The 12,500-nt window shown below is 45.7% G+C and overlaps 1 protein-coding gene across 8 annotated transcripts in view; it reads right to left on the bottom strand.

Moving 5' to 3' along the window:
• Nucleotides 1-12,500, bottom strand: part of trim9 (tripartite motif containing 9) — a gene marked incomplete at both ends in the record, with an annotated part of 71,526 nt that overhangs the window by 50,060 nt on the left and 8,966 nt on the right. The gene's annotated exons all lie outside the window — the stretch shown is intronic.

Genomic DNA, 12,500 nt, shown 5'->3' with positions numbered 1-12,500 from the left:
ACAGTGACTCCATCCACCCTGATAATAACCAGGGCTTTGCTACTGCTACAGTGACTCCATCCACCCTGATAATAACCAGGGCTTTGCTACTGCTACAGCAACTCCATCCACCCTGATAATAACCAGGGCTTTGCTACTGCTACAGTGACTCCATCCACCCTGATAATAACCAGGGCTTTGCTACTGCTACAGTGACTCCATCCACCCTGATAATAACCAGGGCTTTGCTACTGCTACAGCAACTCCATCCACCCTGATAATAACCAGGGCTTTGCTACTGCTACAGCGACTCCATCCACCCTGATAATAACCAGGGCTTTGCTACTGCTACAGCTACTCCATCCACCCTGATAATAACCAGGGCTTTGCTACTGCTACAGCTACTCCATCCACCCTGATAATAACCAGGGCTTTGCTACTGCTACAGCTACTCCATCCACCCTGATAATAACCAGGGCTTTGCTACTGCTACAGCGACTCCATCCACCCTGATAATAACCAGGGCTTTGCTACTGCTACAGCTACTCCATCCACCCTGATAATAACCAGGGCTTTGCTACTGCTACAGCGACTCCATCCACCCTGATAATAACCAGGGCTTTGCTACTGCTACAGCGACTCCATCCACCCTGATAATAACCAGGGCTTTGCTACTGCTACAGCGACTCCATCCACCCTGATAATAACCAGGGCTTTGCTACTGCTACAGTGACTCCATCCACCCTGATAATAACCAGGGCTTTGCTACTGCTACAGCGACTCCATCCACCCTGATAATAACCAGGGCTTTGCTACTGCTACAGCGACTCCATCCACCCTGATAATAACCAGGGCTTTGCTACTGCTACAGCGACTCCATCCACCCTGATAATAACCAGGGCTTTGCTACTGCTACAGCGACTCCATCCACCCTGATAATAACCAGGGCTTTGCTACTGCTACAGCGACTCCATCCACCCTGATAATAACCAGGCCTTTGCTACTGCTACAGCGACTCCATCCACCCTGATAATAACCAGGCCTTTGCTACTGCTACAGCGACTCCATCCACCCTGATAATAACCAGGGCTTTGCTACTGCTACAGCGACTCCATCCACCCTGATAATAACCAGGGCTTTGCTACTGCTACAGCGACTCCATCCACCCTGATAATAACCAGGGCTTTGCTACTGCTACAGCGACTCCATCCACCCTGATAATAACCAGGGCTTTGCTACTGCTACAGCGACTCCATCCACCCTGATAATAACCAGGGCTTTGCTACTGCTACAGCGACTCCATCCACCCTGATAATAACCAGGGCTTTGCTACTGCCACAGCGACTCCATCCACCCTGATAATAACCAGGGCTTTGCTACTGCTACAGCTACTCCATCCACCCTGATAATAACCAGGGCTTTGCTACTGCTACAGTGACTCCATCCACCCTGATAATAACCAGGGCTTTGCTACTGCTACAGCAACTCCATCCACCCTGATAATAACCAGGGCTTTGGTACTGCTACAGCTACTCCATCCACCCTGATAATAACCAGGGCTTTGCTACTGCCACAGCGACTCCATCCACCCTGATAATAACCAGGGCTTTGCTACTGCCACAGCGACTCCATCCACCCTGATAATAACCAGGGCTTTGCTACTGCTACAGCGACTCCATCCACCCTGATAATAACCAGGGCTTTGCTACTGCTACAGCTACTCCATCCACCCTGATAATAACCAGGGCTTTGCTACTGCCACAGCGACTCCATCCACCCTGATAATAACCAGGGCTTTGCTACTGCTACAGCTACTCCATCCACCCTGATAATAACCAGGGCTTTGCTACTGCTACAGCTACTCCATCCACCCTGATAATAACCAGGGCTTTGCTACTGCCACAGCGACTCCATCCACCCTGATAATAACCAGGGCTTTGCTACTGCCACAGCGACTCCATCCACCCTGATAATAACCAGGGCTTTGCTACTGCCACAGCGACTCCATCCACCCTGATAATAACCAGGGCTTTGCTACTGCTACAGCGACTCCATCCACCCTGATAATAACCAGGGCTTTGCTACTGCTACAGCTACTCCATCCACCCTGATAATAACCAGGGCTTTGCTACTGCCACAGCGACTCCATCCACCCTGATAATAACCAGGGCTTTGCTACTGCTACAGCGACTCCATCCACCCTGATAATAACCAGGGCTTTGCTACTGCCACAGCGACTCCATCCACCCTGATAATAACCAGGGCTTTGCTACTGCTACAGCTACTCCATCCACCCTGATAATAACCAGGGCTTTGCTACTGCTACAGCTACTCCATCCACCCTGATAATAACCAGGGCTTTGCTACTGCCACAGCGACTCCATCCACCCTGATAATAACCAGGGCTTTGCTACTGCCACAGCGACTCCATCCACCCTGATAATAACCAGGGCTTTGCTACTGCCACAACGACTCCATCCACCCTGATAATAACCAGGGCTTTGCTACTGCTACAGCTACTCCATACACCCTGATAATAACCAGGGCTTTGCTACTGCCACAGCGACTCCATCCACCCTGATAATAACCAGGGCTTTGCTACTGCTACAGCGACTCCATCCACCCTGATAATAACCAGGGCTTTGCTACTGCTACAGTGACTCCATCCACCCTGATAATAACCAGGGCTTTGCTACTGCTACAGCGACTCCATCCACCCTGATAATAACCAGGGCTTTGCTACTGCCACAGCGACTCCATCCACCCTGATAATAACCAGGGCTTTGCTACTGCTACAGCGACTCCATCCACCCTGATAATAACCAGGGCTTTGCTACTGCCACAGCGACTCCATCCACCCTGATAATAACCAGGGCTTTGCTACTGCCACAGTGACTCCATCCACCCTGATAATAACCAGGGCTTTGCTACTGCTACAGCTACTCCATCCACCCTGATAATAACCAGGGCTTTGCTACTGCTACAGCGACTCCATCCACCCTGATAATAACCAGGCCTTTGCTACTGCTACAGCGACTCCATCCACCCTGATAATAACCAGGGCTTTGCTACTGCCACAGCGACTCCATCCACCCTGATAATAACCAGGGCTTTGCTACTGCTACAGCGACTCCATCCACCCTGATAATAACCAGGGCTTTGCTACTGCTACAGCAACTCCATCCACCCTGATAATAACCAGGGCTTTGCTACTGCTACAGTGACTCCATCCACCCTGATAATAACCAGGGCTTTGCTACTGCTACAGTGACTCCATCCACCCTGATAATAACCAGGGCTTTGCTACTGCCACAGCGACTCCATCCACCCTGATAATAACCAGGGCTTTGCTACTGCTACAGTGACTCCATCCACCCTGATAATAACCAGGGCTTTGCTACTGCTACAGTGACTCCATCCACCCTGATAATAACCAGGGCTTTGCTACTGCTACAGCGACTCCATCCACCCTGATAATAACCAGGGCTTTGCTACTGCTACAGTGACTCCATCCACCCTGATAATAACCAGGGCTTTGCTACTGCTACAGCTACTCCATCCACCCTGATAATAACCAGGGCTTTGCTACTGCTACAGCGACTCCATCCAGGAAACACAGAGAGCCCTGCGACAGCACTGCAGGAATTGGGCCAGAAGTGATCTATTCCTGTTAACGAGCATGTCTGTCTGTTTGTGTGTCTGTCTGTGTCTGCCTATCTATCTATCAGTGCCTCCAGGATTTTGTTTATCTATCTATCTATCTATCTATCTATCTATCTATCTATCTATCTATCTATCTATCTGTCTATCTATCTATCTATCTATCTATCTATCTATCTATCTATCTATCTATCTGTCTATCTATCTATCTATCTATCTATCTATCTATCTATCTATCTATCTATCTATCTATCTATCTATCTATCTGTCTATCTATCTGTCTATCTATCTATCTTTCAGTCCCCAGAGGATTTTGTTTCGATTTTTTGTGTGATTGTTGTGATCAAAAATGCTGATTTTGCAGCGGCTTCTCTGCTGACCCATTTTTGAAATTTCGTAGTTGTGACTAAAGTTCCTTCTTGCCATTCTAAGTTTGCCAGTTAGCCAAATTGTGCTCCAAAATGTATAATTTCACTGAGGTTAAACTCAACCAATGATTTTTTTTTACCTCTGATAAATGTTTGTATTACTCAAGGGGCTTTCATATAAAAAGTCCATAATAGGTTTTCTACTTTGTATGTTGGTATGTACATGTTTTAATTAAATGTATTGCATTTTTTGTCCAGGTAGTGTAGCGGTAGATTCCCTGCCTACTAGGGGTGGGAATCACCAGATGCCCACGATACGATACTGAAACGATACTTGAGTCACGATTAGGGATGTTCATCAATTATCGAAAATCGATAATCGATCGTTAAGGATTGGAATCGATCCTGTGGCATTTGGATCGATTTTTTAATTATTAAAAAAAAAAAAAAAAAAAAAAAAAATTTTTTTTTTTTGGACTAGGTTTGGGTGGAATTCGTTCCTCCTCGCCCCACTCCATTGCACAGCCGACTAACGTGAGGTGGAGCTTCATATAGTCTCTAGTTTTCTGGCTGGGCACAGGCCTTTGTGCCAACAAAACTGTTTTAAACATGGGAAATTCACACCGGCATGCGCCGGGGGCAGCAGTGTTGGAGAGGAGACACATTGAAATAAAGAGTTCATTGAGGAGAACACGTTGTCTTTCGTATTTTCTGCCATAGGCATTCATTTTGTAAAAAAAAAAAAAAAAAAAAAAAAATTGAAAATATTGAAAATTTTCTAAGTATTAATAAAATCGATGATCGATAATTGATCGTTAATATTCACCGATTATCGATTTTGGAAAATTTTCAAAATGAACATCCCTAGTCACGATACGATAGTATTGCGATACTGCGATATTTTCGATATTGCGATATATCGATATTGCGATATATTGAATATTGCGATATCTCGATATATTGCGATTTCTTACTTTTTCAACTGCAAATGATGTCCCCAAAGGAAAACTTTGTCAACATCTGGTTTATATAAGAAATTTTTTTCAGTCTGTCCATCTGACTTCAACCATTTTATTGCAGCAACATTGTCAAGTAGACAGACCAACAACTTTCATAAAGTCATGTCATAGTTGCATGCACCTGACAAACTGAACTGTTTGTTACAGTCTACTTACAGTCCACCTTAACTGGATGTGTGTGTGTGGACTACTACTGTACTTATGTAGTTTTTGCAACTTCACTTCACTTACACAAAACATCTTGTGCAGCCCAGCCCATTCAGTAACTGGGGAATTTGTAAATTACTGTTATGACAAAACTGTTACTTTTAAAACAAAATGAAAATATGCTACAATTTGTTTAGTGCTGGCCTTGGAACTAAAGTGTATAGTAGCCCGGTGGCCTGGCATGGCCACCGGGCCATGCCAGGCCCGATATTGCAAGCAAAAAAAAAAAAAAAAAAAAAAAAAAAATTTTTTTTTTTTTTTTTTTTTGCTTGCAATATCGATACTTGGCGTCCAAATATCGATACAGTATCGTCAGGCAAAATATCGCGATACTGTGGTGTATCGATTTTTTCCCCCACCCCTACTGCCTACCAACACGAGGGTCGCAGGTTTGCGCCCCCATGTTACCTCCGGCTTGGTCAGGCGTCCATACAGGCAGGATTGGCTGTGTCTGCGGGTGGGAAGCCGGATTAGGGGTATGTTTCCTGATGTATGTACTAGCGCCTCCTCTGGTCGGTCAGGGCACCTGTTCGGGGTGGAAGGGAACTGGTGGGAATAGCGTGATCCTCCCACGTGCTACGTCCTGCCGGTGAAACTCCCCGCTGTCAGGTGAAAAGAAGCGGCTGGCATCTGCGCATGTGTCGGAGGAAGCATGGTGCTAGTCTACGGCTCTCCCCAGATCGGCAGAGGGGGGAGCAGCGGGAAATTGGCCAAGTACAATTGGGGAGAAAATGGGGGGGAAATCATAATAATAATTAAAAAAAGTTATTGCATTTTTCAACTTTGTATGATTGTTATTGTATGCAAACTATGCATGTTAATTGTTGTTTTCTCTGTAACCTGCCTAGGGACTATGGCTGGAAATTAGGTCCTGGCTAAAAATATTTACATCTTGTTTGATGTTCATTAATGTGCATTGTCCCTATCAAATAAATAAATAAATAAATAAATAAATAAATAAATAAATAAATAAATAAATAAATAAATAAATAAAAATAAATAACTGCACTCTAAAACCCATTATTTCCTAAATCTGTGCATTGCGTTCAGCTCGGTGCTCTTTCACCCAAAGTTCAACTGCAGGCAGCAAGTTGACCTGTTGCTTGGCAACACTCGGTACCATAGTGCAATCCTGAGGGAACTGGCAGAGACAGACAGACAACAATGATCTGTTGTCTGAAATTACTTGAAAAAAGCAACTATTACTTGCTTTGTTACTATACAATTGTACAGTATGTTGTATATTGCTTAAACAACACTAACAAGATAGGAGTAGCTCATCGCTCTGCTTCTTTAAAACACTGCCATTGTTTTTTCAAGCTACTCCAACTTCCCAAAGCACCTACTGGCCAAGTGGCAAGAGGTGATGTCAAAGAGCCATAAAACTCCAACATGCTTGTTCTTTTGTTGCAGAGGACTTTGGTTGCCATGAAGACGCACACACTGGAGACACACACACACACACACACACACACACACACACACACACACACACACACACACACACACACACACAGGTGATGATCCTTCACTGACAGCCTCTTAGGTTGAAGGTTATAAATAAAGCCGCAACTAATGATGATTTTCATTGTCGATTAATCTGTCGATTATTTTCTCGGTTAATCGATTAGTTGTTCGCTCTATAAAATGTCCGAAAATGGTGAAAAATGTGGACCAGTGTTTCCAAAAGCCCAAGATGACATCTTCAAATGTCTTGTTTTGTCCACAACTCAAAGCTCTTCAGTTTACCGTCATAGAGGAGTAAAGAAACCTGAAAATATTCACATTTAAGAAGCTGGAATCAGAGAATTTTGACTTTTTACCCCTTAGGAAATTACTCAAACCGAGTAATCGATTATCAAAATAGTTGGCGATTCATTTAATAGTTGACAACCAATTGATTAATTGTTGCAGCTGTAGTTGTAACATGATGATGATGATAATGCTGATAATGATGTTGATGAGGATGAAAACAGGGTCACTGCAGGCTTCAACCTGCCTTCAGCATCTGCTACGCAGATTTCAGGTAATTTCCTTACGCAACCACTGACCTCATTCCACATGTAAACTCTGCTAGGGCAGCCCCATGTAATGTAATGTAATGTAATGTAACGGTCGCCCCATGTAATGGAGCGCAATAAATTACTCTGCTTTTAAAAAATGGAGCAACTTCTTCTTTCTTCTCAGTTGCCCACAAAGACAAAAATGGCACAGTGGAGTTTTGTGGCATTTATCTCTCTCCTCGCCTGGAGCAGGTTGAAATATTCAGCTGGTTTTGGCTTTTATGCCCCAACAAAACTATATAGCTACAAAATACATCACAACTAAACTATATAGCTACAAAATACGTCACAACTAAACTATATAGCTACAAAATACCTCACAACTAAACTACATAGCTACAAAATACATCACAACAAAAACTATCCTCAGTGCATTTAGCCAGTGTTTTCTGTGTGGACATGAGATATTCTGCATCGTTCTCTCTTTCCCTTACTTCTCCTCCTCTCGTGTCTCCCCTCTTCGGGCATTTCTGTGTCATTCTCCATATCTCCTCTATCTCATTATCCTGCTCTTTATCGGCTCTTTCATTAGCATTTACACAGCTAATCTGTTGAAATGGCAGCTGGAGGCGGGGTCAATATCACCGCCTGGAATGGAGCCATGTATCAATCCAAGTGGCTTGGAGACATCAATCCCTCCGCGCTGTGAAACATCATTCTCTGTGGACCCTCGGTTCCGCCTTTGTCCTCCATCTCATCTCCCATCACTGAATGGCAGTCTGCTATCTCCATCGATGGAGCATCCATGTCTTTCATGTGCACAGCATCACTTACAGAGGGCATGCTCCATGGTGTCACTGCAGGATTCTATTGATTTGTCACAAACGATACAGGACTCAACAGCTTTAAAGCTCTACAGTACATGTATGTGATAATGTGTCATCCATACAGTCGGTCACGTTCCTTCCGGTAACGTGTGTGCGTGGCCGCGGGGGGAAACGGGAGGATTTCCCCCACGCTGACCCATTGACCACACGTCTATTGATAGTATTCTGTTACATCACCACATCACCACACGGCCATTTTGGTAGGAAAACAACAGGTGATTACAATCAAGTGACACTTACAGCCAATGAGCTGTGTGTATTGTAGCGCCATATTGAGTGCGTTTACATGCACACCAATAAACTGATAACTGTAAATAATCAGTTTATGGCAATAATCTTAAGGTTTCTCTCTTCTTTTTTTTTTAACTGTATAATTTGTTGTGTGATGTTGATAATATGTATGTACTCTATGGACCCCCTGTGTGTCTGGAATAAAGTTTGAAATGAATTTAATTGAAATCTGATTTCTGCGTTTACATGCACTTTAATAATCCGACAATAGGAAAAACCTGGGTTTACATGATTCAGTCAATTAGTCGGATTTCTCTCCAGAAGGCGGCAGTAATTCAACTTTTTACATGCAACTTGTACATGCGCAGATGTATAAACCCACAAGAAACCTGATACGCTGTATACATGCACTAAAAAGACAGGTTATTGGCCAAAAACCTAGGTATGTTTATCGGTTTATTCATAACCTGATAACGGCCATAAACGGATAAAGCTTATCGGTTTATGGTGTTTACATGACCATTTGAATAATCAGGTAACTCCAGAAATCCGCTAATAAACTGTTTATTGTCTGCATGTAAACGCACTCACTGGTAGGAAAAAGGCTTGTGACATCATCGGAATACTATGAATAGAGATACTCTCCAACAGAATCAATTCTCGGTTGCATCACGTCGTCAATTCTTCTAATAAACTGAATCGACTCCCGTTGCAATCTTGACTCCAAAAACTGGACTCAAAGAAACTGTTTAATTTCAACAAATTCATTCTGATTTAGCCCATCTGCACAATAGCAGCGACCACGTATGCACATGCATCCCCCACATTCATGTGTTCACACACACGCACGCACGCACGCACGCACGCACGCACGCACGCACACACACACACACACACACACACACACACACACACACACACACACACACACACACACACACACACACACACACTTGGGGTGGGGAACTTTTTGTGGACCGACCGACAGGGTGACCTAGAGAGGCAAAGTGACCGCCTACTTCCTGCTTCAGCACTGTACCAGAGATTTTCATCCGCCATTTATTTTCCCATACACATTTTGTAAAATGCGTATAAAAATAGTTTTACTGGTTCAAACCAAACGGTACAGATATATTTAGAAACAGGAGAGATCATATAACATTTCACTGGGACCAAAACATTTTAAAAAAGCGGGTTTAAAGAAAATATTTCTTCGATGTTGTTTTTTTAAGTTTTGGTCCGAGTGAAATGTTCTATGGTCTCTCCCGATTATAGCGTTAGCTGAACCGTTTGGTTCAACAAAGTACAACTATTTTATAAGCATTTTACGACATGTCTACGGGAAAATAAATGGCGGATGAAAATCTCTGGTACAGTGCTGAAGCAGGAAGTGACGTTCCACGTTGCCTCTCTATATAGAGCTGCTGGTCACAGCTAAAAATGTGCAATGGTCCATCCCTATCGATTTCACTGCTGTCACATTTTGAATGACATCAGACAACAAACATGATTGTGCTTATTGATCATGTAAACAAACACCTACAATATTGTATATGCTTGGGATAAAACACTGTTGTTAAAGAACTCTACTCCCAAATGTCGACAAGCTAATATAGCTACGATGTCAATTGCCAACGTGGTGGCCACGGTAGTTGGCATTAGTGTCTCGTAACAACAGGGTACCTGAATAAAACGCATTTTATCACATCTATTTCCCACCAGTGTACTATGACGTTACGCTGTTTGGTTGGGGTTTGGCTAGTCTCACACAGTAGCCAGCCGTAGATACGTAGATTCTACATCTGGTGCACAGCTCTTGAAAAGTGGTTAAGACCAAAACGAAATGCGTGACAGGCATATGGATTGACCAACCCCGGACCTCCTTATTTGCGTGACGCAACTCGTGGGTGCGTGGTACATTTTGAACGGACTTCCGCCACCATGATACTGCTGGAACCATGATACTGCTGCAGCCATGGGGGATAACAGTGCAAGTTTGACCACAAAAAGTGACTCAAGATGGCTGCTGTCATCCATGTTGCTAATGAAGTTCAATTACCATACGTACGTGTAATGTACACGGCAGTTTCCTGCTGGTCTTTGTTTTGAGCATTGTGTTGTGAATACAAACGATCCAGACTGACAGTCTGAGACATGACTCTCAGCAGGCCGGGGGAGAGGAGGGCATACCATGACTCTCAGCAGGCAGGGGGAGAGGAGGGCAGACCATGACTCTCAGCAGACAGGAGGAGAGGAGGGCATACCATGACTCAGCAGGCAGGAGGAGAGGAGGGCATACCATGACTCAGCAGACAGGGGGAGAGGAGGGCATACCATGACTCAGCAGGCAGGAGGAGAGGAGGGCAGACCATGACTCTCAGCAGACAGGGGGAGAGGAGGGCATACCATGACTCAGCAGACAGGGGGAGAGGAGGGCATACCATGACTCAGCAGACAGGGGGAGAGGAGGGCATACCATGACTCTCAGCAGACAGGGGGAGCGGAGGGCATACCATGACTCAGCAGACAGGGGGAGAGGAGGGCATACCATGACTCAGCAGGCAGGAGGAGAGGAGGACATACCATGACTCTCAGCAGACAGGGGGAGAGGAGGGCATACCATGACTCAGCAGGCAGGAGGAGAGGAGGGCATACCATGACTCTCAGCAGACAGGGGGAGAGGAGGGCATACCATGACTCAGCAGGCAGGGGGGGAGGAGGGCAGACGGCCGGGGATCCTGCTGAGCTCAGACAGGGCTCAGGCCAGCTTTCACCTGCCTCATCCCACAGCCAATCAACCCAGAGCCCCCCACCTGCTGACAATACAGGCCCGCCCCCCCCACCTGCTGACAATACAGGCCCCGCCCCCCACCTGCTGACAATACAGGCCCCGCCCCCCACCTGCTGACAATACAGGCCCCGCCCCCCCACCTGCTGACAATACAGGCCCCGCCCCCCACCTGCTGACAATACAGGCCCCGGGTGGAGACCCTGATACCTGCTCTGTCTCTCCTCATTAGCCAGCTTTTTGGGTCAGCTTAGATGAGCGAACTCTGTGTCAGGGAGAGACAGTTGATCTCTGCAGAGGCCGGGGAGTCTGTCTGTTTATGACGAGGTTCGTCTTTTGGTGGCTGAGATCAAACGGTGACATGAAAGAGCAGCACATGAGAGCGCTGAGGGAAGGAACATCTCCAGCATCCTCCAAATTCCCCAAATTACCCGGTTCAATAACATTCTCCTGCTGCAGTGCAGACGCTCAAAGGGAAGTTGACAGGGTCGTCTGGGTTAAGATCTCTGACATGAGCTCTCTCTCTGATGTTCCTCTCCTCGCGTGGCAAGAGAGCAAATGACTCATGTTCTGCTACAATCTGCTACTTATTTTCTGCACACCCACTCCTCCACCTGTTCTGACGCCTCTGATTAATCACCTTTAATTGGCGCAAAACAAACTCAGGCAACAGACTGTGACCTAGATAACATCCGGAGTCACACATGACCCTCTTAGGACATCCGTGGAGAGAGCGTATAGGAGGACCACTCGCCACGGAGAGCTTCGACAAGTCTGCCGTTGCCCCTTCCACTTTGAATGAGATTTACACAGATTAACAGCGACATTCTGTCACCACATAAAACGTTTCGACGCAAATCCGAGGAGGCAGAAGAGTAGGGGACTAGTCACACTAATACCGTAGCTCTTCAACCGCCACTCGTCTTTTGTGACTGAAGTGGACTTGGGAGACATGAAATGGATTGGCATGGTGGTTTGGATGCGGTCATGTTAGTCTTAGCGGGAGCGTTGACATGCTGCTTTATGGCCTGTGGAGCCAAGCACAGACATGGAGAAGAAGGAGCGTGAAGAGCGTGAGGGATGATGTGAAACAGCATTGGTCTTAGCACACGTGGCACTGGGCACACACATGAAAGCACTCACACACACATGGGCACAGACAGACAGACACACACACACACACACACACACACACACACACACACACACACACACACACACACACACACACACACACACACACACACACACACACATGAAAGCACTCACACACATGGGCACAGACAGACAGACACACACACACACACACACATGAAAGCACTCACACACACATGGGCACAGACAGACACCCACACACA

Source organism: Poromitra crassiceps (genome assembly GCF_964638095.1).
Source record: "Poromitra crassiceps genome assembly, chromosome: 3".
Classification (NCBI taxonomy): Eukaryota; Metazoa; Chordata; class Actinopteri; order Beryciformes; family Melamphaidae; genus Poromitra; species Poromitra crassiceps.
This window is presented reverse-complemented; position numbering and strand designations above follow the sequence as displayed.